This window comes from Artibeus jamaicensis, unplaced genomic scaffold (genome assembly GCF_021234435.1).
Source record: "Artibeus jamaicensis isolate MK-2021 breed Jamaican fruit bat unplaced genomic scaffold, CSHL_Jam_final scaffold_916, whole genome shotgun sequence".
In the NCBI taxonomy this organism is placed as follows: domain Eukaryota; kingdom Metazoa; phylum Chordata; class Mammalia; order Chiroptera; family Phyllostomidae; genus Artibeus; species Artibeus jamaicensis.
Genome location: NW_026522059.1, coordinates 25,965,134 through 25,991,520, shown reverse-complemented (window position 1 = coordinate 25,991,520; position 26,387 = coordinate 25,965,134). Strand labels below are relative to the sequence as shown.

Below are 26,387 nucleotides of genomic sequence, written 5' to 3'. Positions count from 1 at the left end.
CTTTTTGAAGACACCAACCGGTGTGTTGTCCATGGCAGAGGTGTAACAATGATGCCCAAAAACATCCAGCTAGCAAGCCCCATATGCGGACAACGTGCTTAAGAATTCGGTATGATGGGAATCATTTCATTCTTTTAAAAAAGTCTCTTCTTCCTGTTATTGTTACTTCTGAATGTTCAAGATTTTCCCTCTGGGGTCAAAATGTATCTAAGCATAATGTTGCAAGTGGAAAATAGGTGACAGAAACCAGGTATTGGCAGTTTTTCCATTTTCATTTGCCTGTGAATTTTAAAATATAAATGCAGGGACATACGGCATAAATGCAAGTCGAAGTGTTTCAGTGAACAAGTTTCAGCAGTTCGACTTCATAACAGTTATAAACCTGTTAAATGTTTCCGGACAATGCCAGCATTTGGATTGTTTTAAAAACAAGTAAATTTCTTACTGATGGCTATTAAATGGAGTTTGTAGCATTTTTATCATTCAGTGTATTCCATTCACTCACTATACTTTTCTAACTGAATTGTCTTATATGCAAGCATATTTTTAATGTTGTCTGCCTTCTGTGCTGTTTCTGTGAGTTTGCTATTAAAATACATTAAACTATTTTAAAATTTTCAAGAAATTTTAGTACAATATTTTTATAGCAAGAGCCTGGAAACATTCTTAATATCCATCAGCATAGGATTGGTTTTTAAAAAGTATGGTATATCCATACCATACTTGGATAGAATATAAAGCCGCCACGTGAAAGAGTAAGGCATTGTGAAAAACAGTATGGCGGCTCCTCAAAAATCAAACATAAAATTGCCATGGGATCTGGCAACTCCATTTCTGAATATATAGCCAGAAGATTTGAAGCAAGAACTCAAACCAATACATATACACCTATCTTCATAGCAGCATTATTCACAGTAGCCAAAAAAAAAAAGGAAGCAACCAGCATCCAGGGCCAGAAGAATGAATAAACAAAATGTGATATAGACATACAATGGAGTATTATTCAGCCCTTAAAAAGGTGGGGATGATCATACATGCTACAACACAGATGGGCCGACCTTGAAATATGCCAAGTGAAATAAGCCGGCCACAAAAGGACAAATAGTACATGAGTGCAGTTACATGAGGTACTTAGTGGTTAAATTCTTAGAGACATAGAGGAGAATGGTGGTTGCCAGGGGCTGCAGGGAGGGGGTTGGGGAGCCAGTGTTTGATGGGAACAGAGGGTTAGTCTGAGATCATGAAAAAGTCCAGAGGTAGGTAGGTGATGGTTGCACAAAACCATGAATGGAGTTGATGCCACTGAACACCCAAATGGTTTAAATGGTGAATTTCATGTTATGTATATTTTGCCTCAAAAAAATACTACCCCCAAATTGAGATCATTTGATAACACAAAAGAAATAAATAAAAGTTTGGTTTCAGAAACAGAAAAGTCATTTCTGTGTGTAGTGGTATGGAACAATATGAAGGTATAAAGTGAAAAAAATGAAGGCAGAGTAATGGAATATGACTACGATCAGTAAAACAAAGAAAAGGCTGTTTTTGCAAGTGTATGTGCCTGTAAATAAGAGCTCTTTGTAAGTTACGTGTAAGTATGAGATGCAAACACACACGCCGCCGTGGATGACAGAATCCTTATGAAAGGGCTTACAGGAAGCCGGCAGATCTGCGTCTCTGGGGTGCAGAACTGCGGGCTGGCCGTTGTGGGTATCAGGAAAGTCACTTTTGAATGTATGTCCTTTTCGAGTTCTTGAACTTTGAACCATGTGCATGCACTGACCATTCAAACATCTTTAAAAATATGTTTTTAATAAAAACTTGTGCACTGCCCTTGCAGGATTTGGTAAGGCAGGACAGAGAGCTATCATCCCTGCAGCTGACAAAATTGTATGAAGAAAGAGGTAGAAATGAAAACTTCAAGGCAAAGAGATCATGTAGGCCCCCTGAGGATGACTTTGGGCAGGCACAATGGGATGTTCCCACAGGTGCGATGATTGATTGGAACCAGACTACAAAGGGCCGTGGATCGAACTTTAGCCCGGAGGCAGAGCGGAACTGGGAAAGATTCCGGCAGGGAAATGTCAGGATAAAAGGAAAGGGCACTGGGGGAAGACAGATCAAGGTACAATGTGGTTTAACCTCCAGGGCATGAGTGGGCAGCTGCCTGGAGGTTGGCAGTTTGAGAATAACAGAAAACAACCAGGGAGGACAGATAAGGAAAAAAACAAGCACAGCAGAGCTCTGAGGAAGAGGCCTCAGGCAGAAGCCCTGAGCTAGATGAGGAGCAAAGAACAGAAGCATCGGAGGTCCAAGGGGAAGAAAGGAGGGTAGGATTTCTCACCCCAGTCACTAGTTTTGAAACCTGGCCATGCCTCAGATTCACCTATAGAACTTTTATTTTTATTTTTATTTTTATTTATTTATTTTTAGAGAGAGGGGAAAGGGGAAAGAGAAAGGGAAAGAACAATGTGTGGTTGCCTCTCATGCGTCCCCTACTGAGGACCTGGCCCACAACCCAGGCATGTGCCCTGACTAGGAATTGAGCCAGTGACACTTTGGTTCATAGGCCGGCACTCAATCCACGAAGCCACACCAGGCAGGGCAAATTCACCTATAGAACTTTTTAAAAAATATAGATTCCTAGTTCCCATCCTAAATCTTCTAAATTAAAAGCAGAGGGGTGGGAGAGGTAGTACAACAACAGATATTTATACCTCTCCACCTCTAGCCCCCAAGTCTAGACTACCACCATCTCCCACTCGAAATATGGCAGGTACACACTGGTCTCCCTCTGTTATTCTTGTCCCTTCTCTTATAATCTGTGCTCTTCCACAGGTTGGCCAAGAGGGATCCTTTAAAAACCAAAGTCAGGCAGTGCCCTTGGCCATCCCCCAGATCTGTCTCTTGCTGCAACAGGGTTTGAATAGAGCAGACTCACAGACACCCCGTCTTCTAGCCTCCTACCACCCCCAGCCTCTTTTTCAGGCACCACCTTTGGAGCAACCTCTGCCATCCTCAGCCTCTGAGACCAGCCAACATGTTTTTTGACCTTAACTCCTCATTGCCAAACAACCATGAGCTCTTATACTCATCAGAATTTTTGTACCCAGGTGGAGGCTACCGTCAACCACCTGGTCAACCTGCTTGTGTGGGCCTCCCACACCCACCTCTCTCTGGGCTTCTATTTCCACCAGGATGCTGTGGCCCTGGAGGACATGGGCCACTTCTTCCCAGAGTTGGCTGAGAAGAAGTGGGAGGGCTCTGAGTGTCTCTTAAAGACGAAAAACCAGTGCAGTGGCCACATTCTCTTCTAGGACATGCTGAAGTCACCCAAGATGAGCAATGTGAAACTCAGGAGAAGAACCTGGACCAGGCCCTGAGTTCTACTGTGCAGACCCTCATCTCTGCAACTTCCTGTGAACCACTTCCTGGATGAGGAGGTCAAATTCATCAAGAAGATGGGCAACCAGCTGAGTCACCTCCGCAGGCTGCTGGCCCCCAGGCTGGGCTGGGCAAGTATCTCTTCTGAAAGGCTCACCCTGGAACACGACTTGGAGCCTTTGGAGTCCAGAGGCCTTTGAAGGACCCTTCTGCATTCTCCTGGTGTCTGGCTTTTGCCAAGGAGTAACTCTCCTTGAAACCCCTGGGCATCCTTTTAACCACCCTGAAGCTCCCCACCCGTGCATTGCACCAAATGGAAACAATAAAGCTTTTTGCAAGAAAAGAAAGTCAAATCTCATCATTCATCTGCTGAAAACTTTCAGTGCCTTTCTGTCTTACTCAGTATAAAATCCTAACTATTTTCAATGTCCAAGAGTTCCCTACTAATCTGTCCCCAGCTTCCAGCTTCCTGCTCTTACCTCCTAAGTCTCCCTCCACCCCAACCTTTTCATCTTCAGTTGCTGGCCTCCCTGCTCTTTCTTAAAGAAGAAAAAACATGCCCCTACCTCAGAACCTTTGCCCCTGCTATTCCTTTTGCAAAATGGTGCCAAGATGTCCACATGCCTTCTTCTCTCACGTCCTTAAGGCCTCTGGTCACATGTCACCTTACCAAACAGGTCTTCTCTGAGGCCCTGTCTAAAATAACATATCCCTGGCCCACCATCTCTGTGACCATCACTCTGCCGTATTCTTCTTCATAGAACTCTGACCATCTGACATGTTATATGTTTATATGTTTGTTTATCACTTACCTCCGCACACTCAGTGTAACCCCCACAGGAGCCAAAACTTTGTTTTGTTTGTTGCTATCTCCCCACATCTAGAGTCCAGGTTAGTACCTGTTAAAGACAAAACAAATATTTTTAAGTGAACAAAATTGTATAGGAGTAGCCCCCAGGGAGTCTTATGCAGCCAGTGTGGTAAACAGCTACCAGTGTAGCTAATATGAAGTGAATTCTAGAATATTAAAATATGAATTGGTGGGGCATTTTTCTTGATTATCACTGCTTCCTAGACACCTAGGGAACAGACACTGTACAAGTGTACGCTTTTAAAGCTATGTCGCCCGTTGGCAGGGGGTAGGGCACCGGCTGCGGGCACAGCAGGGAGCAGAACTGCTGCTCATCTGGTTCCCCTTCTGGTTCGTTCTCCGAGGCAACGACACCCCCGGCCTCATCTGGAGCGGGACAAGCCTGCTTCCCCGCAGCCCCTGGGAAGGGAGCTGTGCGATTCATTACAGCAGCCACGGAGAGCTTAAAGAATCCAGAGCTTGCTGAAATCTTTCTTTGGTCATGAAATCTTTCTCTTCTGGTTCTAATTTTCTAATTTGACAGTCTTAGAACTTAAATGACATATTAGAAGTAACGCAGCAAAGAATAGAATCATGCTGAAGGGACAGTCAGGGAGACGACCACATGATTCATACTTTCTATATAATTGGAGCCTTGTTATTTTGAAAAGGCTTTCATGTGTCTATCCCACCCTCAGCCTCTCCGCAGCCTGTGATTAAAGGCAGCGGCAGCATCCAGGCTCTCGTTTTGTAGGTGAAGAAATTGGGTCTCATAAAAGTTGGTTCTTTCTGATTAAAAAATAAGCCAAAGAGGCTTTGGAGAGGAGATTAATAAACACTTCTCCAAAGAAGATATACAGATGGCAAATAAGCATACAGAAAGATGCTCCACATCCTACAGGCATCAGGACAATGTAAATTAAAACAATGAGATACCACTACACACCTATCGGAATGGCCGGAGTCCAGAACACTGACCCCAAACACTGGCCAGGATGTGGAGCAGTAAGAACTCTCAGTCACCGCTGGTGGCAATGCCAAGTAGTACAGCCACTTTGGAAAACAGTCCAGTGGATTCTTACAAAGCTAAAAATGTTATTGTCATACAATACAGCAATCATACTCCTTGGTATTTTTCCAAAGGTGTTCAAAACTTATCTCCACACAGAAACCTGTGTACAAATGAGTATAACGATTTTATTCACAACTGCCAAAACCTGGAAGCAATGAAACTGTCCTTCAGTGGGTGAATGGATAAAGAAATGGCAGTACATCCAAACAATGAAATATTATTCAGCACTGAAAAAACAAGCTGTCAAGCCATGAAAATACACGGAGGAATCTTAAATGCCTAGCATTAAGTCAAAGAAGCCAAAGTAAAAAGCTACATCCTATATGATTCCAATTATATGACATTCTGAAAAAAGCAGAACTATGAAAACAGTAACAAGAGGAGTATGGCCAAGAGTTGTGGGGGAGAGAGGGGTGGGCGAATGGGCAAAACACAGAGGATTTTGGGGGCAGTGAGATTATTCTGTGTGGTACTATAATGGTGGACACATGTAACCCAAAGAATGTACAGCATGGAGAGTCAACCTTGATGTAACTATGAACTTCAGGTGATCATGGTGTGTCAGTGTAGGCCCATCAATTGTGATAAATGTGCCACTCTGTGGGGAGGGAGGGGCTGCACATGTGTTAGGTGTAGGACTACATGGGAACTCTCTGTACCTTCCCCTTAATTTTGCTCTAAATCTAAACTTCCTTAAAAACAACCACTGATTCCAAATGACTTCCCTGACAAATCTTAAATTCCATATCATCTCATTACACACCCATCACAAATGAATTCTGACCTGCTCTTCTAGGCTCATTGCTGTAGCCTTACTCCATTCAACCTACGCTACATTCCCCGCTCCCCCGGTGTCCCTGGACTTCTCTGTGCTTTTGTATACAATATTCTCTCTGCATGTGATAATCTTACCTGTCTTTTCCATCTGGCAGACTTATACTCACCTACACCAGTAGGTATAAGTTAGGTTGTTCTATAGAAATAAACAATCAACTGTCAGTGACATAAAACTAAAACTTCACTTTTCACTTACTCTATATGCCCATCATGAGTCAGCTTGGGGTCCTACTCTGAGTCCTCCTTACTCCAGAACCCAAGCTTATAACGCAGCCCCCATTTGGATTGCTGTCAGACACTGAAGAGGAAAAGAAAGAAAGAGACAGAAGGGAGGGAAAGAAGGGGGGAAGAAAGGGAGTAATCAAAGGAGGGTGAGAGGGAAGGAAGGAAGGAAGGGAATTTTGCATTGATTTCTGAAGCTTCTATTCAGAAATAACACACATCAACTCCAATCACTTTCATTTGCCGAGCAAGTTATATGCTTGAGTTCAGGCATGTAGTCAGCAGATAACTGAGTTTACTTAAGTGTGGGATATGCCAGGAAGTAGGACAGAGGAAGAGAGCGAAGGGAAGAATGTTAAAATTCTGGACCTCGGAGTCTAAGAAGTGGATAAGAAGTGAGGTCATAATGGGGTGTCGGACAGTGGTGGGGTTAATGAATTGGAGACCCCTATAAGACTGAAGCTGAATGGTCTCTGGAGGAATCCCATGTTTATTGGAAAAGACATATGTAAACAGGTTTGGAGGGCATGATTCATCCTACAACAACTATCTACTATTTTTCTTGTTTATTGATTTTTATTTTCCCACGACTAAACTATTTTTATTTTCATCAAAGCAAGGACTTTGTCTTTTTTTTTACCATTATATCAAGGCTGGAACAGAACTTAAAACATAGTAGACACTCACTAAAAAGCTGAAAATGGATGAATGAATGAACAGTGGGTGTCTTCCATCTTCACAATATTCCTGAGAAAAGTTAATAAGTGACCCAGTCACCTTGCCATAATACATAACTTCCAAAGATGATACATATACCTTCTTCTCTCCTGTATACCTGTGCTTTTCTACCATTGAGAAATGGAGTTGATTTTCCCTTCTTTTAAATCTAAGCACACCCCACCCCAGGACTGCTCTGATCAACACAATGCAGTAGAAATACATTCTGGAACCTCTTGGCCCATACTTAAGACTAGAAGCTTCTACTTCCTTCCTCTTAGAACTCATTTCCCATACTGTGGAAACACACCATGTGGAAAGGCTGTACGGATGACACCAGGTCCTCCATTTGACCCGCCAGCTGAGCTCCCAGCTGATGACCATCACCATCTGCCAAACATGTGAATGAATCACCTTAAACATTCCAGCCCAGTCTCACCTCCACAGTCCAGATAACACCACATGGAACAAAACAACCTCCCAGCTAAGACCAATCAACCAACAAAATCACAAAAAATAATACAATGGTGGTTGTCTTAAGCCACTAAGTTTGGAGGCGATTTGTTCCACAGTGATAGATAACTGAAACAGAGGCCAGCAACTAGTCATGTGATGCTGCTGTGAGAAACTTCTAAAACTTGTAGGATTGGTTTTGGAATCAGAAGGTGGGTGGAGGCCTGAAGACTCTCAAGACTACCGTGAAGGCTGGCAGAGCAGTGAGGTTAACAGGATGCAATCTATAAACCAGGACAAAATGTGAAAGAGAAACATTGATCAGTTGCCTTCCACACATGCCTTGACCAGGGATGGAACCCACAACGTAGGCTCAGAGTTTGACTACTTCTGGCCAAGATGGAGGTGTAGGTAGATATGCTCCACTTCCTCACACAACCAAAAGAAGGATAACAACCAACTTAAAAACAAAAAACAACCAGAACTCCCAGAAAATCAAACTGTATGGAAGTCCAATAACCAAGGAGTTGAAGAAGAAACATTCATCCAGATTGGTGCACCAAGACAAAGAAATATGTCACAAATGAAAGAACAGATCAAAACTCCAGAAAAAGAACTAAGCAATAAGGAGAGAGCCAACCTATCAGATACAGAGTTCAAAACACTGGTAATCAGGATGTGCACAGAAATGACTAAGTATAGAAATAAAATGACAGAAGAAGTGAAGGCTATACAAAGTGAAATAAAGGAAAATATACAGGAAAGCCACAGTGAAGGGAAGGAAATTGGGACTCAAATCAATTATTTGAAACTAAAGAAATAAATATTCAACCAGAACAAAATGAAGAAACAAGAATTATAAAAAATGAGGAGAGGCTTAAGAACCTATGGGACAACTTCAAACATTCCAACATCCAAATTATAGGGGTGCCAGAAGGAGAAGAGGAAAAGCAAGAAATTGAAAAGTTTTTGAAAAGTAATGAAAGGAAAGTTTCCCAATCTGGCAAAGGAAATAAACATAAAAGTCCAGGAAGCTCAGAGAGTGCCAAACAAGTTGGACCCAAGGAGGAACACACCAAGACACATCATAATTAACTTACTCAACATTAAAGATAAGGAGGGAATCTTAAAAGCATCAAGAGAAAAGGAGACAGTTACCTACAAAGGACTTTTCTATCAGCTGATTTCTCAAGAGAAACCTTACAGGCAAGAAGGGGCTGGAAAAAAGTATTCAAAGAAATGAAAAGCAAGGACCTACAACCTATACTACTCTATCCAGAAAAGCTATCATTTAGAATGGAAGGTCAGATAAAGTGCTTCCCAGAAAAGGTCAAGTTAAAGGAGTTCAATATCTCCAAGCCCTTATTATATAAGATAATAAAGGAATTTATCTAAGAAAAAGAAAAAGATCAAAACTATGAATAGTAAAATGATAACAAACACAACTATCAACAACTGAAACAAAAAACAAAAACAAAGAAAACAACTAGAACAGGAACAGAATCACAAAAATGGATATCACATGGAAGGTTATCAGTAAGGAGTGAGGGGGAGAGAATGGAGAACAGGGAATAAGAAGCATAAATGGTTGGTACAAAATAGACAGGGGGAGGTTAAGAATAGTTTAGGAAATGGAGAAGCCAAAGGACTTATATGCACAACCCCTAGACATGAACTAAGTTGGGGAGGGGGTAATGCTGGAGGGAGCAGGGTGCAGGGCAGAGGGGGATAAAAGGAGGAGAAAAATGAGACAACTGTAACAGCATAATCAATAGAATATACTTTAAAAAAATAAACTGGGAGAAATGTCACTGTGATGACATCACAAGTAGAAAGGGTACCCATGAACTTGTAGATCTGGTAAGCCAATTTCCAGGCAAAATGAAATTACCAATTGGCTTCTTTTAGCTGTATATGCTATGATAAAATACAGGAAGAAGGGAATAAACTAAATGAGGAACTACTTTATCAGAATTTTAAGGAAACAAAGGGTTGGGAAAGTCTTCCAGGCAGCAAAATGTTCTCAATATAAGAAATGGCCTTAAGGCAAAGATCAAATCCCAGCAAGGCCAGGAAAATGTAGCTGCAGTATGAACTCCAGGTCAAAAGCACAGTCTCTACTTTTTTTTTGGCAAAAACCTTAGGAAAATTTACATGGATGCCTTAGACACCCTTAAGCCAGACAAAAATACTTGTAAAAATCTCAAGGGCATGACTGTAGCCCCCCAACAATGCAGTTTCTCGGGGTATTCAGGCTGCTATTCCACAGCGCCTTAAAGCAACTTTGATGATATTATAAACCTAGTAAACTAGCCCAAAATAAATAAGGTTGGAAATCCAGTGTAAATTTGGTTTCAGGGAAACATATTGTTGATAATACTGTAAAATTCTTTCAGCCTTTCTAGAAAGCAGTCTGGCAGTAGGTAACAAAATATTTGTGTCTTTTTTTCAAGCAATTCATCTTTAGGGTTATTGACCTAAAGTAATGACCCCAAAAAGATAATGTTAAAAGCTATTGGTTTAAATGAACCTTCACGGCCACATTGTTTATAATAAGAATAAACTGGAAACAACTCAAATGTTTAAAAATAGAAATATGGATGAACAAACTCTGGCATATTTTCATGAGGGACTGCTCTGTAATCATTAAAAAGACAAGTTTATGGATTGTGTTGACTCAAAGTTATGTGAGCTTAAAATATTATTAATAAGAGAACAAAGTACAAAATGGTAACTACAAAGCTATTTCAACTTAATAAAAATAAATACTGTCTAAATGTTTTTAATAAAATAAAGAAAATGTGCATTGTAACAATTGAATGTTTAGTATATTTTTAAATTATAGTGCTTACCACCCTAGTTTGAAAGAGTAAAGTGGATACTTTTGGGAATTACTAGAAAGGACTTAAGGGAAGTTAGGACATACATGTATTTATATGCATGAGACATTTATTAATTAAGAGACATTGACAGGCACCTACATTGTACTCAGCCCGGGTTAGGCACAGCAAACAGAACAAAGGAAAAGTAAGATATGGTCCCTGGAATTAACAAACATTCAAGAAACAAAAAGAACACAACAAAGTATATATAGGTGAAAATTTTTGTTCAATTCTGTATAAAAGACCAATGGGTTTTTTTTTATTGTGCGTGTTTTTAGAAGCTCTACATTTTACAAACACTTGCTAGAGTTCTGTGAGCATTTTGCAAATAGAATTAGGCTTTAGATAATTTTGTGAAATTGTGGATTTTTAGTTATTTATTTGAAAACGCTGATTTTAATTATTGTTTTTTGTTTTAGAATGTTCTTTTAAAATATTTGAGCACTGTGGGAGAAAAAGAAGAAAGTTCAAAAGCATGTCACCTAAAATGAATCCTATTCCTGAGAAATAATCATGGTTAACATTCGTAAACGACATGTTAGCCGGGTTCATTTAGCCAGGGTTCAACTAGAGGAGCAGAACCAGTAGGAGGTATGTGTGCACCAATGTATGGAAAAGAACTGGTTTGCACAATGGTGGGAGTGGACTAGACAAGTTCAATGTCAATAGGACAGACCACCTGGAAGGACACAACAGAGCTTGGGGACACAAGCTAAAGCAGCTGCACGCAGGTGCCATGTCTACTTCCTCCGGGAAACCTCACCTCTGGCACTTCAACGGAATCGGGCCCATCCAGATAATCTAAGAAAGTCTCCCTTACGTAAAGCCAACTGATCATGGAGTTTCCTCATATCCAAAAACTACCCTTCACAATGACACCTAGGTTAGTGTTTGAGTAAATAACGGAAAAGTTTAGCCCAGTCAAGTCGACATGTCAAAAAGACCAGCACAGTCCACCCTCCATCAACGTGGCACTCACACACGTCTCCTTAAAGCATACTTCATCTCCGAATAAAAACAATAACGAGTCATACTTCCACTCAACTCGATACAACTATCTTGTGTACAACTAAAATTTCATTAACCCTTTTCCAGAAAAGGAAGCAAAGTCTTTAGGTATTGTTCACTTTTCTCCTTTGAAGGGACTTCTATTTTGGTATTTAATATGAGGTCTGCCTGGAACAAGTCCAGCCATTGTTAATATAATGAGAACTGTTTGTGCCACAATGATGTAACCTGGCAGCCAAAGAGAGTGGACTGGATTGTGCACGCGTGATCAGTGATGACTTCAGTGAGGGCCATAGTGCCCAGCTGAGTGAGCATGTGTACTGTGTGATCATCAAATACAATATGACAAATGTGCGTCAAATTTTGCATTAAGCTTGAACATTCCTCTATAGAAACTCTTAAGATCATTCAGAAGGCCACAGCTATGGGCAAGTGGTGACTGGCAGCTTCATCACGACAACATGCCTGCTCATGCATCATGTCTCATTCGGAGCTTGTATGGCAAAACTTGAAACCAACCAGGTGATTCAGTCCCCCTACAGCCCAGATTTGGTGCCCTGAGACTTCTGACTTTTTCCAAAACTAAAATCACCTTTGGAAGGGAAGAGATTTCAGGCCGTTGGTGATATTCAAGAAAATATGATGGAGCAGCTGATGGCAACCGGGAGAACTGTGTGAGGTCCCAAGGTGCCCACTCTGAAGGGGACTGAGGAATCGTTGTAATGTGGATGATGTTTCTGGAGTCTTGTATCTTTTTCAATACAGGTCTCTATTTCTCATATTACCTTCTCATATGGCTAGATACCTTCCGAACAGACTTTATATTTTAATATACAAGCTAAAAGCAATACAGTATTAAAATGTTATTAAAACTATGACCTGTACACTTTCAGGATTAAATATTTCTAGAGATCTTTCTCAATATGTGCACAGAGGGAATAAACTGCTGGCCAGCCTCCCCTCCCCACTACCATCCAATGTAAATAATGGAGAAGATTCCAACAGTGGCCCTATCTCGGGAAGAAGAGCAGAGTCACACTTCTGACAATGGTCCAAGCCTTAGGTTGGCTCTTGAAGTGGTTGCTGAACTAGGTGATGGGCAGAGAAGATGGAGCAAGAAATATCGATGAAGCTAACACTAGCCAGAGGACTAAGACATTTTTGCCTCTTGTCATCTTGTTAGTTAACACATGGTGCTTAGCAGTCCTCGTTACTTATGTTTCTTGCTCCTCCCCAGGCTCTTCAGTCTCTGGGTTAAGCCCAAAGAACAAAGTGCAAAGCTCGACACAGTATCTCCCACCTTCCTAGGTATTCACAGCACATCTCGCCACACCCAGCAGCTCTGCTGGTTGAAGGCACTTTAACAAGGCCTGTGCAGTATCCATCATACTCCAAGAAATCTATTAACACATTTCATGGATGGGTCCAAGTCCATCGTACTGCTAGGTGGTTATCTGAGAGGCTATTCTGAAGTCTTTCTCTCCAGGGTGCTGAGAAATGATTAGCTGTCATCACTTTTCTCTGTCCTCTCTCACCTTACCTTCCTCAGCTGGTTACTCTGAGGCAGGTGGGCAGGGAGGGGGCAGTCCAGAAACCATACACAGGGAACTGTCGAATGAGTGAATTGTGCATTTTTAATTGAGGATGCTGTGCTTGAGATTTTGTTTTTTATTCACCCAGCATTCACTTTTGTGATACAAAATATGGTACAAGAGCAGATCGCTACCCCTGTCCCTTTAAGCCGTGTTCTGGCTCTGATGGTCAGCTAAGCACAGGAAGAATTAACGAGGTTTGCATCATGAGAAACCACATTACAAAATCTTAACCAGGCACCATTTCATAGAAAAAAAGAAAAGGAGAGAGAAGTGGTATGGCAATACGGTCGGAAGGGGTAGGAAAGGGCCAAACCTTCAGGCTTAAAAGGCCCTATTTCCTAGTATTTACTTCGTACTCATCACTTTAAATATCTATTCTTTTGTGTTTCTGCACCCTTGTAATCAGTTCTTGTCAGTGGGAATTGCATTGTGAATTCACACCTTAAATTCCTTATTTCTGTGACTAGGTGAGCTCATAGGACCTAAAAGATCAACCCACATGGAAGATATGGGGGACAGAGGGGAAGCAGGGATCCATGGGGGGTTCTCCCAGAGAAAGGGCCAGCCAACTGCTTAGCACCAGCAAAGGCCTAAAGAAGGGCTGAGTGCTCAACATCCTGAGTTAAGTTAGCAAGTGGGGTTCTTTCTTGAGGCCTTGATTGCATGCTGGTCCCATGGAATTAATGAGGCATTATGTTCAAGGTCAAGTTATGGGCAGCAGAATCAGTCCTGTGATTGACCTGGTTTCCCTCAGAATCATCTGGGGTAGGGCTTCTAAACTTTTCTCACTCACACAAAAACACACACACAAAGTGATTTTGGAATGAGCCCTGGCACAGGAGAGAAAGGTTTAAAAAGCTCCCTAGGTGATTCTGCTATATGCCCTTATCCACACCCAGCCATTTCTCTGGCTTACCATGAAAATCCACAGGAAACTCTCCTTTCCTTCTCACCCACAGGTGCTGCTTCCCTCCATGAGCCATTTACGGCAGTAAGCATGACTCAAACTGGTTAAGACTAGGGAATGTAGTGGCTCACTTTAGCATGGCTTCAGGTGCAACCTAATCTAGGACTCAAAGGGTGTCATTGGGACATGATTCCCATTCCTTCCACTTCCTTCGTCTTAGCTCCAACCTCTGACCCCATGTGGTTGTAGGTAGTGCAGCAGTTCCAACAACTGCTTCCTCTCTCATGTCCAAAAAAGGAGAGGGAAAGCCACTTTCCCAGGATTCCTGGTGCTTATTCCTGAAAGAATCGCTGTGGCTAAGAAACTGTGATATGCTGATTAGCCAACCAAGGCCATTTCTGAACCTCAGGTTTGAAGTCACTCTCATCCATACCACAAAGCTGGAAATGGAAGAAGTGATTTCCCAAAGGAAATTTGGAACGTTTTTGTCAGAAGGACAGATGCTGGGCATTAACCCACTGGTAACCACCACACTCCTCGTGTGCAGTCAGCCAAAGCAAGCGTCCCAGGAATCGCTCTGAGCATTTCGGGACTGACCTCACCTGGCTGTTTTGGAGAGCATGCCGTTCCTCAAACCTATCAGTCTAAGGCTCACAGAAAACAAGTGTCAAGGAAGCTTGTTTCTGACCTCAAGGAGCCTACAATTTAGTCAACAAACATGTTTTCACTTTAAAAACAAAGAAAAGAAACTAATCCATCTAACTGGACATTCCCTTTCTTGAAATTCAACTCTTAATGACCCAGCAAAGTTCTTAAAGTGTTTTTTTAAGTCACGCATTTTCTTCAACCAGGCATTTAATATCATTCATTTCAAATTTTCCCTCTGAGACGGCCACCTGTTAAAATTGTGTGAGGCTGTGGACTCCTCACAGACCCGCCTGATGCACTTGGTTTCATCTGGGGACGTCAAGCACAAGAGGAAAAGGGGTAAGGGGGCAGAAGACCTGGTTTCTATCCACTTCTCAGCCATTACTATTGATGATGCTAGGTTAGTGGTTTTGTTCCCTAAATAGGTAAGGGCTTTTTAAACTTTACAACAACTTGGAAATCAGGGGACTATTGTTCCTCTTAAGTAAATAACCTTTTCCAGTTTATATTTAAAGGGGCTACTCCCATAAAGGAGCTTCTACTTTTAGAAAAATAAAGATAGTCATCAAGGGATAGCTGTCATATACCCATGAGACATAGGCACAGTGCTGGGATTTAGAAATGGAAGCTGCAAGGGCCCAACTCCTATTCTGGATGAATTTCCATGTTAGAGAGCCAGACAGGTAGATAAACAATTATAATGCAATATGCTCCATGCCGTAACTGAGATATGCATAGGCTGCTATTAGAATTGAAAGGCTGCACATCAGTCTCAGTGGTTGAGGATGAGTGTGTCATGTGAACAAGGCAGAAAAGAAAGGCGATTGGGGTTCGAGAGCATTTCAGGCAGAGGGAGAAGCACATGCTGAGGCATGATGAAGCGCAGTGCATATGATCCATATTCTGTTTGTCTCTGCAGTCCTGTCCACCCTGCTCTGTGCCCTGGGGCTGGCTTCTTCAGAACATGTCACCAGGGCTCCCTTGCCTTCCAGCTTCTAACTGGGTTCAGCCTAGGGGCTGACACCAGGTGGAGAATAGAGGGAAGTGGAAGACCGAATTCAGATCATTATCTCCCCAGCTCCCTCTCTGCCAGGCAGGGAGGAGCCCACAGCCCCAACTCCCTAGGGCGACCCATCTCTCTTGAGGTCCTGGGAACAGCCCCCTCACATTGCCTATTCAGGCCAAGAACTGGTAATTAATGACCTTACATTCTTGTTTCCCTTAGCCCTGCCCACACCTTTGTATATAGCCTACTAAACTCTTCAGTGACCCCTTTTGTGTGTATTATCTGTTTCCTGCCAGGACCTGACACACGTGTGGATTATGCAAAAACTGCAGGGCTGACACAGGATGTTTACGTCTGTACGTGGTGAACATGATGGAGACAGAAAGCTGGCGGGAACCGGGTCCTTGGGGGACCTAGATTCTCTGTAAAGAGTGTAGATTTTATCTTGAAGATAGTGGGAAGCCATTTCCTAAATCATTATATTTTTAAAAAGTCATTTGTCATCATTATGGGTAATATATGCAATATGCATAATTCAAAAGCAGCTACTTGCATGCTACTAGGTCTTTGTAGAAATAAAGTATCTCGTCTTAATAGGGATGGAGCATGGAACATTGGATGGCCATGCACCTAAAGCTACCCATCACAACATAGGTTCTGGCAAAGGTGAGAGATCCATCTTAAGGCAGAAGTGGTGTAGCCTGGGTCAGGCACCAGCAGGGCCAGAGGGTACAAGCAAGCCTCCGATGCAGAAGGCCCAGAATCCCTCTATTTCAGTTCATATCTGAGGCTACAAGGGGGAGAGGTAGGGCTTATTACCAGCTGAAAGAGGAGGAGAATAGGCTGATCTTGGTTCATGGTTGAGTTGGCTCATGTTATGGCCTGAATTTTGTCCCCTTCAAAAGTGTATGCTGAAGCCCCAACCCCGAGTGTGATGATATTTAGAGATAGGTCTCTGGAGCATAATTAGATTTAGATGACTATGTGGGTAGGGTCCCCACAATGGGGTTAGTGTCTTTTATAAGAAGAGATACCAGGCAGCTTTCTCTCTCTCTCTCTCTCTTTTTCTCTCTCTCTCCCCCCGACCATGTGAGGACACAGTGAGAAGGTAACTATCTGAGAGCCAGGAAGACAGCCTTCATCAGAAACTGACCATACTAACAAACCGGTCTCAAACTTCCAGCCTCCAACACTATAATAAATTTGCGTTGTTCAAGCCATTCAGTTTGTAGCATTTTGTTATAGCAACCCAAGCAGATTAATCCAGCTTGGTGTGTTGACGTGAACCTGCTGCTGATTATACCTCTTAGCCATGGCTCTGGAAGGAAAGGAAATCCTTCTGAAACACAGAGATGCAGACAGCACACCAAGTCACCCACTGTGTGTGGGGAAAATGGCCCGAGGAGGAACATACATGGACTCACAGAGAGTGGCAATGGCCTGGCAGGGAACCAAAAAAGGAAAGGTTGGAATATCAGGGTCAAAAATAGCTCAGAAAAAGACATATGGAAGAATGGTAGTGGGTAAAAATATCGATGTATCACATGCTAACCCCTGACAGGGATTGTCCCTGATGGAAGAGGGGCTAAACAACCTAGTAGACAGCGTGATTGATCAGGTGTCATCAGCCAGCCCCTAATTGCACCCGCTTCACTGCTGGCACACTGGGCTCATGAATGACAGCCACAGTGGCAGGGATGGAGGTGACACCCAGGAGCGTGGACTTCTACTCACCAAAGCTGATCTAGCTACTGCCACTGTTGAATGTCCAACGTGCCAGCAACAGAGCTTAGCTCCTGGGTATGACACCATCTCTCATGGAGACTGACTATTTTTACCCCAAAAGAGGCAGCAATGTATTTCAACTGAGATAGAAGTTTGCCCTTCCTTTCTTCAGGGCCTTGGCCCAGAATCACCAACCAAGGACTTAGAGAGTGTTTAATTCCCCTACACAGAACACCACAAAACACCGCCTCCAAATGAAGGACTCACACTCCAGGAAAGACGGTGGAGCCGTGAGAGCATGATCACGGCATCCCTTGGTCCTATGACATTGCCCGCCACTAGAAGCCATCAGCCTGAGGGTGGCAAATAGGCTCTTAAGGACATGTCAGGTGCCAATTCAGAGATGATAAAATGAAAGGACTGGGTGCCATTTCAAATCCATGGCCATGACATGGAGCTATGTACCAGTTGGTAGAATACATGGGTTCAGGAGACCAAGGGATTTCCACTCATCAAAATACAAGATCAACAAGAAACCTGTGAAAGCTATTCTAAGGTAGGTCAAACTTACTGTAAGAAGAAAATCAATATGAATGGTGCAAAGGTGGGTTGCAATGAATCTACCCAGATCTGCTCTCTGGAATCAATGCACTCATTCCCTCAACTGCTAATATCAGCCACTGATGACTCAGCTGTGTCTCTCACTGAACATGGTCTTCAGCCACAGGGCTTTACCTTGCCCAAGGCTATGCCCCTTCTTAGAGGGCAATCTGCAGCCATGACTGGTCAATGCAACGATACAAAGGCCAGGCCTCCTTGCCTCCATGTGGACAACTACGAAGGGCTTTCCTATCTCCAGCACTCCTCGAAGGATGAGCTGAAGGCTCAGTTGTTACCACATTGTTTGATAGCTTCTCACTTTAACCAATCCTGCCTTCCTTATGCCCTTACCAGTAAATGTCCCAATACCACTCCCCCAAAACATCCTTTGGCATTTAGATCTCTCAGAATCTGTTTCCAAGGGAACATACTATTAAATCTTAAGCTTCATTCATTCTAACAAAGTAAACAGAATGGAAAAGAAAGCAAGGATTTACTTTAATTTTAGGTTATACTGGGTGCAATTAGATTTTCATTTTGAATTTAGACAACTCTATTGTTTTTTTTTAAAGCAAATGTTGCACATAGTGATAGGAATTCTCACAGCCTCCTCCACCAGCTCCTCCTTGGCATGTTAGGCACCCACAACTATTGTTTAAGCCACCCAATTTATGGTGCTTTGTTATGGTAACCTATGTAAAGTAATACAAAGAGCCAAGAAACTGGTCTGGGCTGTCAGGAATATTTTTCATGGAAAAGAAAGCTTAGTTCTAGCCAAAAAGAGAGAAAAGAAGGTTGAGTATTTTGTAACCCACCTGGGTTTTATTATACAAATTCAAAGTCTACTGTTTAGCACCACTCGTGATAGGCTAAGTTATATATGCTGTAGTAATAAATGGTTCTAAGCACCTCAGTGACTTACAACAACAAGGATTTGTTCCTTTTTTATTCTACTTGTCCAGCCAGGGTCAGCTGCTGCTCTGATCTAATTAATTTCACTTTGGGACTCAGGCTAATGGAGAAGTTGCATTGTGGTGTTGTGAACCACACATGCTGGCTCTCGTGGCTTCTGCTCACAAGTGGCCCACATTGTATTGGCTGAAGCAAGTCACATGGCCACTTCTATGTTCAACGGGGCAAGAATGTATAATCTTTCCATAAACATACGGTAGAGAGAAAGACCCAAATTACGGGAAACAGTAATATAGCATACCACAGTGAGTTGGCTCCTTTTGCTCCTTAAAAATTGGCTCATATACTCAGAAATTCGGCCAAAGTGGCCCTGCAACTATAATGTTTTTTGCATTTTATATTTGTGGGACTTAAAGATTAACAATATACGACATTTAATCTAAAGACACCATATATTTTGGATGTGTGATAGACATCCTATGATCTTTCTTGTCAAAGAACATTCTTTTATTGTTTTAGCATGTGATAAACATATTTCTATTTCTAACCATTAGAAAATTAGAATCTTGAAATCTGAACTATAAGGAGACAAATTAGATAGATCTACATAGTTTTCCTGTATTCCTGTAGTATCTCTGTAATCAAAAGTACGTGAAAGGGGAGGGGAAAGAGAGGAAGGGAAGGGAGGAGAGGAAGGGAGGAAGGAATGAAGAGAAAAATAGGGAGTGAGAGAGGAAGAGAGAAAGAGAGCTAGAAATTCAGCACCATGTCTAACACTGGAAGGTCCTAATGTAACTTGTTAGTTCTGTAAGGAGCCACCATGGACAGTTCCCAGGGAGGGCCTCTGTGCAGAGAAAGTGATTATGCATTTCTAACTGTTGGGAGGTATGAAGTTCTGGGGTAAACAACTAGGCTTATCATTTTTTGAAGTAAGAGGACCATTTGACCCATGAATATTGACTCACAGGACCTAATAATCCAAAAATACTTGGGATAACAACAGGGTACCTCCCTATTTTTCTTGTCTAAATATAAAATAATATTGAATGTAAACTGTAACTGAAAAATAAATTTTTTAAAAATAAGGTATTTCCAAGTCATAAGCATTTTGGCAGGCTTACAAATAGCTCTGTATCGTGAGGTGTCAAAGAAATGCCTGAAAAGTAATACTGACAAGGCCGAGGAAAACAAAAAGATTTTTGTCAGTGATCCTGTCTTGGCTGTGTCTCCAGAATCAAGATATGAGATTCAGCCCTGTGAGCAGTTCAAAAACTGATCCAAGTTTGTGGAGCTGTGTGACTTGTTCTACCTACGTCAGTGGTCTTTGGAGTCAAGCACACCTGAGTCTGAATCCTGTCTCTGCCATTCACCAGCCATGTGATCCTGAACAGCCTACAGCCTTGGATTTCTCATCTATAAATGGGAATAATATTAGCACTTACTCAAATGATTGCAGTGAAGATGAAATGAGATGATACTCTCGAAACATGGTAAACCCTTTATAAGTATAGCTATTATCATCAGTCACCGTCATCATCAGCTTCAACTTCTTCATCATCATCACAATGAGCCAATCCGTAGAAAAAAAATAGGGAGGTACAAATGTAGCTCATGAAGCATTCCAGAGGCTGGGGAGATAATGTTTGCTTTCACAAATATATTCATATTGTGATCACACGGTCTAGATTTCTGATTTAGAAAACATTGTGTTAAGTTATGTTAATTAACTGATTAATGCCTGAATGTTTTATTTATAAGAATTGGGAAGTTTGGGGATATAACAATCCTAATTGTTTTTCCCATTAAATTTAGCAGCAGCTACAGCACCACAAAAACAAATGTCTTCATAATTAAACTACTTGAATTCTTATTAAGAAGTCTCTGGAATTTGTGATTTCATGACTTGAAATAATTTCTTTATCTTCATTCAGAAAGAGAAAGCATCTGTTTTCTAATAATAATATTGTAAAAAAAAATACCACAGAAATCAGTAATTTTGTATTTCCTTCTTGGATAAATTTGTAAAATTGCATAACTTTGTAGTGTTTCCTCAAGGGAAAAGTCAAATTTAAATCCATCAAAAATTGTTGGCTTCTGAATTTAACTTCTATCAAGCTATTTTATTTGCATAATGACCCCAAAACGCAAGAGTAATGATATTGGCAATTCAAATGTGCCGAAGAGAAGCCATAAACTGCTTCCTTTAACTGAAAAGGTGTGTACACATAGGCAAAAGTATAGTATGAAGTTTACCCTTGAATAATGTTGGAGTTAAGGGCACCAACTTCCTGTGCAGTGGAAAATCCAGGTATAACTAGAGCAGGCCCTCTGTATACACAGATTCCCAACCACGGAGTTGACCATTGACCAACGTGGGCTTGAACTGTGTGGGGCAAGTTGAAAAAAATCTGCATATAAGTGGACATGTGTAATTCAAACCTATGTTGTTCAAGGGTCAACTGAACATAGGGTTCAGTACTGTCTATGGTTTTGGGGTCCTTGGAATGCATAACTCATGGATAAGGGTGGGGGGAGTATACTGGTATGGGGGTAGACTTCTCAACCAAGAATTTTATGCCGAGAAAAAATATCATTCAAAAATAGAGGTCAAATACTTTTTTTCAGATAAAATCTGTCTGAATGCTATAGACTCAAAAATAAATAAAAAAACAACCCCTGCCCTCAAAAAGATCAGGGAGCCTAATCAGGGAGATATACTGGTAAAAGAATTTCACTCGAATGGTGTAAGTGGTAGGAAAGACAACGAGTTTGGTTTAAATGATCTCTGGTCTGTAGGGTATCCAGTGAGCAGGTAGAGATGCGGGTCTGGAGTTCAGGCAAGAGGAAGAGGACCTGGGAGTCACCAGCATGTGATTAGCAGTTAATGCCATGGGAACACATGAAATCACTCTGCAAAAGTATGTAGTGATGGAAGAGAAAGAGGGTGGTCCAAAGATGGCGTGGAGAACACAAATGCTAGAAAATACAAGGAGGAAGCCTTGTGCTGGGCTTTATTTTCATCTGCTTTCTTAAAAGGACCATGAGCCCAGGAATAGCGGGAGAGAAACAGTTGAGAGGGGGAGGAAGAACAAATACTGGTTGCCCGCTCAGCACTCCCCGTATATCATCTTATTTAATCCTCACAGAAGCCCCACCAGGCAGCTGCTTCTATTCTAGATAACAAATGAGGAAAGGAGGCCCAGAGGTTAAACAGTAACCTCAGTGTCACACAGTAGCGAGTGGTAGAGCTGGGATCCCCAGCCCGATGTCCAGCTCAAACACCCTCTTCTTCCCACTATCCTGTACTATTTCCAAAGAAAGGACGAAAGAGGCACCACTGCAGTCATAAGCACTTGGCCTTCAACCACAGTGGAGTCTAAAACCTAAAGGAGCAACAGACGCTGTGTGAAAAGGGGAAGAAATTAGGAGTACAAACTGGTAGTTACGGAACAGTCACGGGGATGCAAAGCACAGCATAGGGAATACAGTCGGTAATATTGTAATAACTATGTGTGGTGTCAGAGGGCGCTAGATTTATTGCTGATCATGCCAGAAGTTATATAAATATCTAATTGCTGGGTTTATTTGCATAATGACCAGAAACTAATACAACACTGTATACCTGAAAATAATATAACACTGTATGTATGTCAACTGTAATTGAAAAATAAAAAGTTATTTTTTAAAAAAGAAAACCTGTATTGCTACATTTCCAGAGAAGATAAACATGCTAACAGACCAATGAGGGGTCCGGACACTTAAAAGAAACTGTCAGAATATGACCAGAAGGGTAGGCACAAGAATGCAGATTCCTAGTCAGCAGGCCTGTGTGTGATCTAAGATTCTGCACGGCTGGCAAGCTCCCAGGAGATGTTTGCAGTGCTGGGGCGAGGACCACACTCAGAATAGCAAGGATATAGGCAGTGAGGGGTCAAGGCTGGTTGAGAGGCAAGTCTTCACTGAGCAGGACAGCAGAGCCTGTGCAGTCAAGAAGGTGAGAGGGACCAGAAAGAGCTAGGATACCACAGCAGACATTCGCCACATGGTCACGTGGCCAAGGCAGGCTCTACCAGAGCAGAGCATCTCTACAAGGGTACCCCAAGATGCTGACCTCTTGATTGTCAAGTGGCTGGAGTCCTGAGCTGGTCACCCCCATCCCCTGAAGCCTCCACTGAGGCTCAAAACCATGCCAGTTTTGAAACAAGAACACTCCTGTGCTGGTGGGAAACAAAAATATCACTTTCTTGGTGTGCTGTGATGGGGAAAGGTTGGGAAACGCTGCTTTCAAGGTCTGGAAGCTGAAGATGAAGGTTTGAAAAGCAGGTGCCTAAGAAAAAGTCTCAGAGGCCATGCAGAGGACAAAACATGGAAGAAAGTGTGAGCAGAAACAAGCCCAGCGTGGGAAAGCCCAGAGGCCAAAGGAGGTGAGGCCCCTTGGCCTGTCTGGTGTGGCTCAGTGGGTTGGACGTTGCCCCACAAACTGAAAGGTCGCCCATTGGATTCCCAGTCGGGGCGCACGCCTGGGTCGTGCGCCAGGTCCCTGGGTAGGGGCCCTGCAAGAGGCAACAGATCGGTGTTCTCCCTCACGTCAGAGTTTCTCCCTCCCTTTCTCCCTCCCCTCTTCTCTCTCTAAAAATAAATAAATAAAATCTTCAAAAAGTAAAACAAAAGAGGCGAGGCCAGATGGCTGCGTGAGAATGTGCTGTAGCATGGGACTGAGGACACTCTGCAGTCTGAGAGGTAAAGATCAATGTGCAATTCTAGCGATGAACACAGGCTGGGACCAGAAGGACAGGATCGGAACACGTCGTGGGCTGGAATCAGATTTGAGATCAGCAACTCATGGCTAGAAGACTTTGCCAGTATCTTCAGAAGGAACTGGAATTGAAGCAAGAACACTCCTGTGCTGCGTATTATTTTATTCAGTATCGAAAGGCATGTGAATCCTCTTTTTTTAGCAGACTGTGTATCATTCATCCATAGTTATGTCTGTGTTCTCAGCTAATTCCTTTTGTTGTTTCCAAAAATGGGAATGTCTTCAGATATTGTACACTGGTCCTGGGTAGTGAATCGAACCCTTGCAAACCCAACCGACCGCCCGGTCTTCACCCTGATGTCTTAGGTGAAGAGGCCCCTTAAATATGTTAGCCACATACCCAGTACTCACAAGGGATCTCAGTGCGTGGTCTCCAGAAACAAAAGAAGTGTGCAGTCCAGTTCTCCTTTCCGATCCTCCCCTTGCTCTGTTTAGACCTTACAGAGATTCAGCTTGGGATCCTCTGAGACCCCAGTTCCACAAGAGGTAGGCACCTTCTGGTCCAATCTGTAATGAAGTGATTTGTTCCGTCAATTCAGTAATTGTACCAGAGCTAAATAACCAAGTGTGGAATACATCAAGTTAAAAAGCTCCCTGTGATTGAGAGACGCATACCCCCAAGGCATTTGGCTATGAGATGAAAGTGAATTCTTCACATTATATTTTAAAATATTTTCTTTAACACTTTGAGAAATGTCACTCAAACTCTCCCTACTAGCAACAGAACTATGCCCCCAAAATGTCTCTTCTCAGGAGACCCGAACATCAGACAAAGACCCCCGAAGATGCCCTCTGTGCTCACAACCCCATGGCCAACCTTCTGGGGGGAAAACTGAGTTCGCAGAGCAAAACTGCCAACAGTTCTTAATTTCCAGGATGTTGTCTAGGCAGGAAGGCCATTTCTATGGCTACTGGATCCCTGACTACACCACAGACCACGGACTGGCAAACCTGAAGTCAGGGTCCTCGTCCTCCTGCCCTGCAGGGCTCTAGTGAACTAGGGGTTCCAGCACGTACCCCATTACCAGGATGCCCTAGTTCAGTGCAGATGTCAATCTGTAGTCTAGCTCCTTGAAGAACTCATGGGCTGGAGGACTTGTCAGGGTGCTTATTCGATGCTCCCAGTCTCAAAAGTGGCAGAAGTTCCACCTGGCTGCCAGGGGAAGAGCTGTCCTTTTTAAACAGAAACTTCTCATTCAACGGCATCTGCAACTCCCCATAGAATTGCCTTTTGATTAGAATGAGGTCAGTAGTGAAACAATCCTTAAACAAATGGATTAGGCTGAGAAGCAAGTACCATTGCTTTGCTCTGAGGGTTGGATGAAGAAAATGTGTCAAGTGGCCCAACAAACAGCCATCAGCGATGGTGGGAATTTCTGTACAATCATTCCCATAAACTCATAAAAGAGGACTAAGTGTTCAAGAAGCTGAGCCTCCAAGATTTCAGGGCCCAGAACCAATATTGTGGTGTTAAGGGAGGTGACAGACAAGAGGGAGCTACCCAGAAAACAGCGCTACCAAACTGAGGGAGCTAGTATCGGCCTGTGTGGGAAAAAGTCAGAACCCAGGAAGGGGTGGGAAGAGGAAGGAGAAAGAGAGAGCCAGGCAGAGCCCAAGGGGCACCTAAGGGGCTGGGCGGGGGACATGGGGCAGCAGTCCAGCAGGCGGTCCTCGCCAAAATGCCCAGCTACGGGAGGGGTGGCATTTTATGTCTGATTGCATTGTTGTTAACACTCCCTGCTATTATTTAGCTACTATTCCAACATCTCCTGATGTGGATAAATTACTGGTTTTATTCCATTCCACAGTCCGCGGGTCCTCAAACTTTCGTCTGCATCAGAATCACCTGGAGGGTTTTTGAAACACAGCTGTGTGGGCCCCAGCCCAGGGTTCCTGACTCAGCCTGGGGCAGGGCCAGAGAACTGGCCTTCTCACACGTTCCCAAGTGATGCTGCTGCTGGTCCAGGGACCACACTTTAAGCACCGTCCTACCCTTAAACAGGTAAAAAGAAGAAGATGGAAGGAAGCTGGAGACAAAAAGGAGAAAGGGGCCTGGGAAGAGGCACTGCGTGACAGTGTGGGTAGAGAGTCCACTCTGTGGATACTGTGACTTCAGTGGCCGTGGAAAACTTAAGAATTCTTTTATTAAAAGTTTGTATGCACTGACCAATGCAATAAATTTCATAGGCAGACTTTGCCACACCAATTTGAAAGCAAACACCTTTGAGAGAAAAATAATTCTCATTGAGTTTATCAGTCATTTATACTTTACTCTGAATAAGTTTTTAAATGCCTACCTATGTGGAAAATTGTCATCTGCAAAAAAAAGAAGATAGTTTTACTTCTTCCTTTCCAATGTGGAAAGCCTCTCCTTTTCTTGCCTAACTGCTCTGGCTAGGACATCAGCTCTCAGTTGAATAGCAGGAGCGAGAGTAAGCATCCTTGTCTTGTGCCTGAGCTTGGGGAGAAGCTTTGTACTGAGTGTGAGGTTAGCCGTGGGAAAATGCTTTCTGAGAAATTTCAGAGCATGTGGAGAGGTGAAAGGGCGCAAAAAGTGGAGATGGCCTGCAATTCGTTCATTTTACTCCATTTTGCCCCTGGCCAGCCTGGACTGAAAATTTTAAAGTCCTAGTTACCAAACAGGGTTTCAAGTTAACACTAATTACTTAGGTCTAGTTCTGGTCACTGCTCCACCTTGCAACAGCTGGGGGGCCTCAGGCAAGGCTCTGGGCTGTTCTGAACCTTCATCTCCT

At 42.8% G+C, this 26,387-nt stretch overlaps 1 long non-coding RNA gene across 1 annotated transcript in view; it reads right to left on the bottom strand.

Annotated features, from left to right (window-relative positions):
* The window catches only part of LOC128626716 (uncharacterized), a 34,655-nt gene extending 10,554 nt beyond the window's left edge, over positions 1–24,101 (bottom strand). The window contains exons 1-2 of the long non-coding RNA XR_008390767.1: positions 23,986–24,101; positions 4,197–4,283 (exon numbers count right to left, since the gene is read on the bottom strand). This is a non-coding gene — a long non-coding RNA (uncharacterized LOC128626716). The remainder of the gene's footprint in view (positions 1–4,196; positions 4,284–23,985) is intronic.
* Between the last annotated feature and the right edge of the window lie 2,286 nt (positions 24,102–26,387).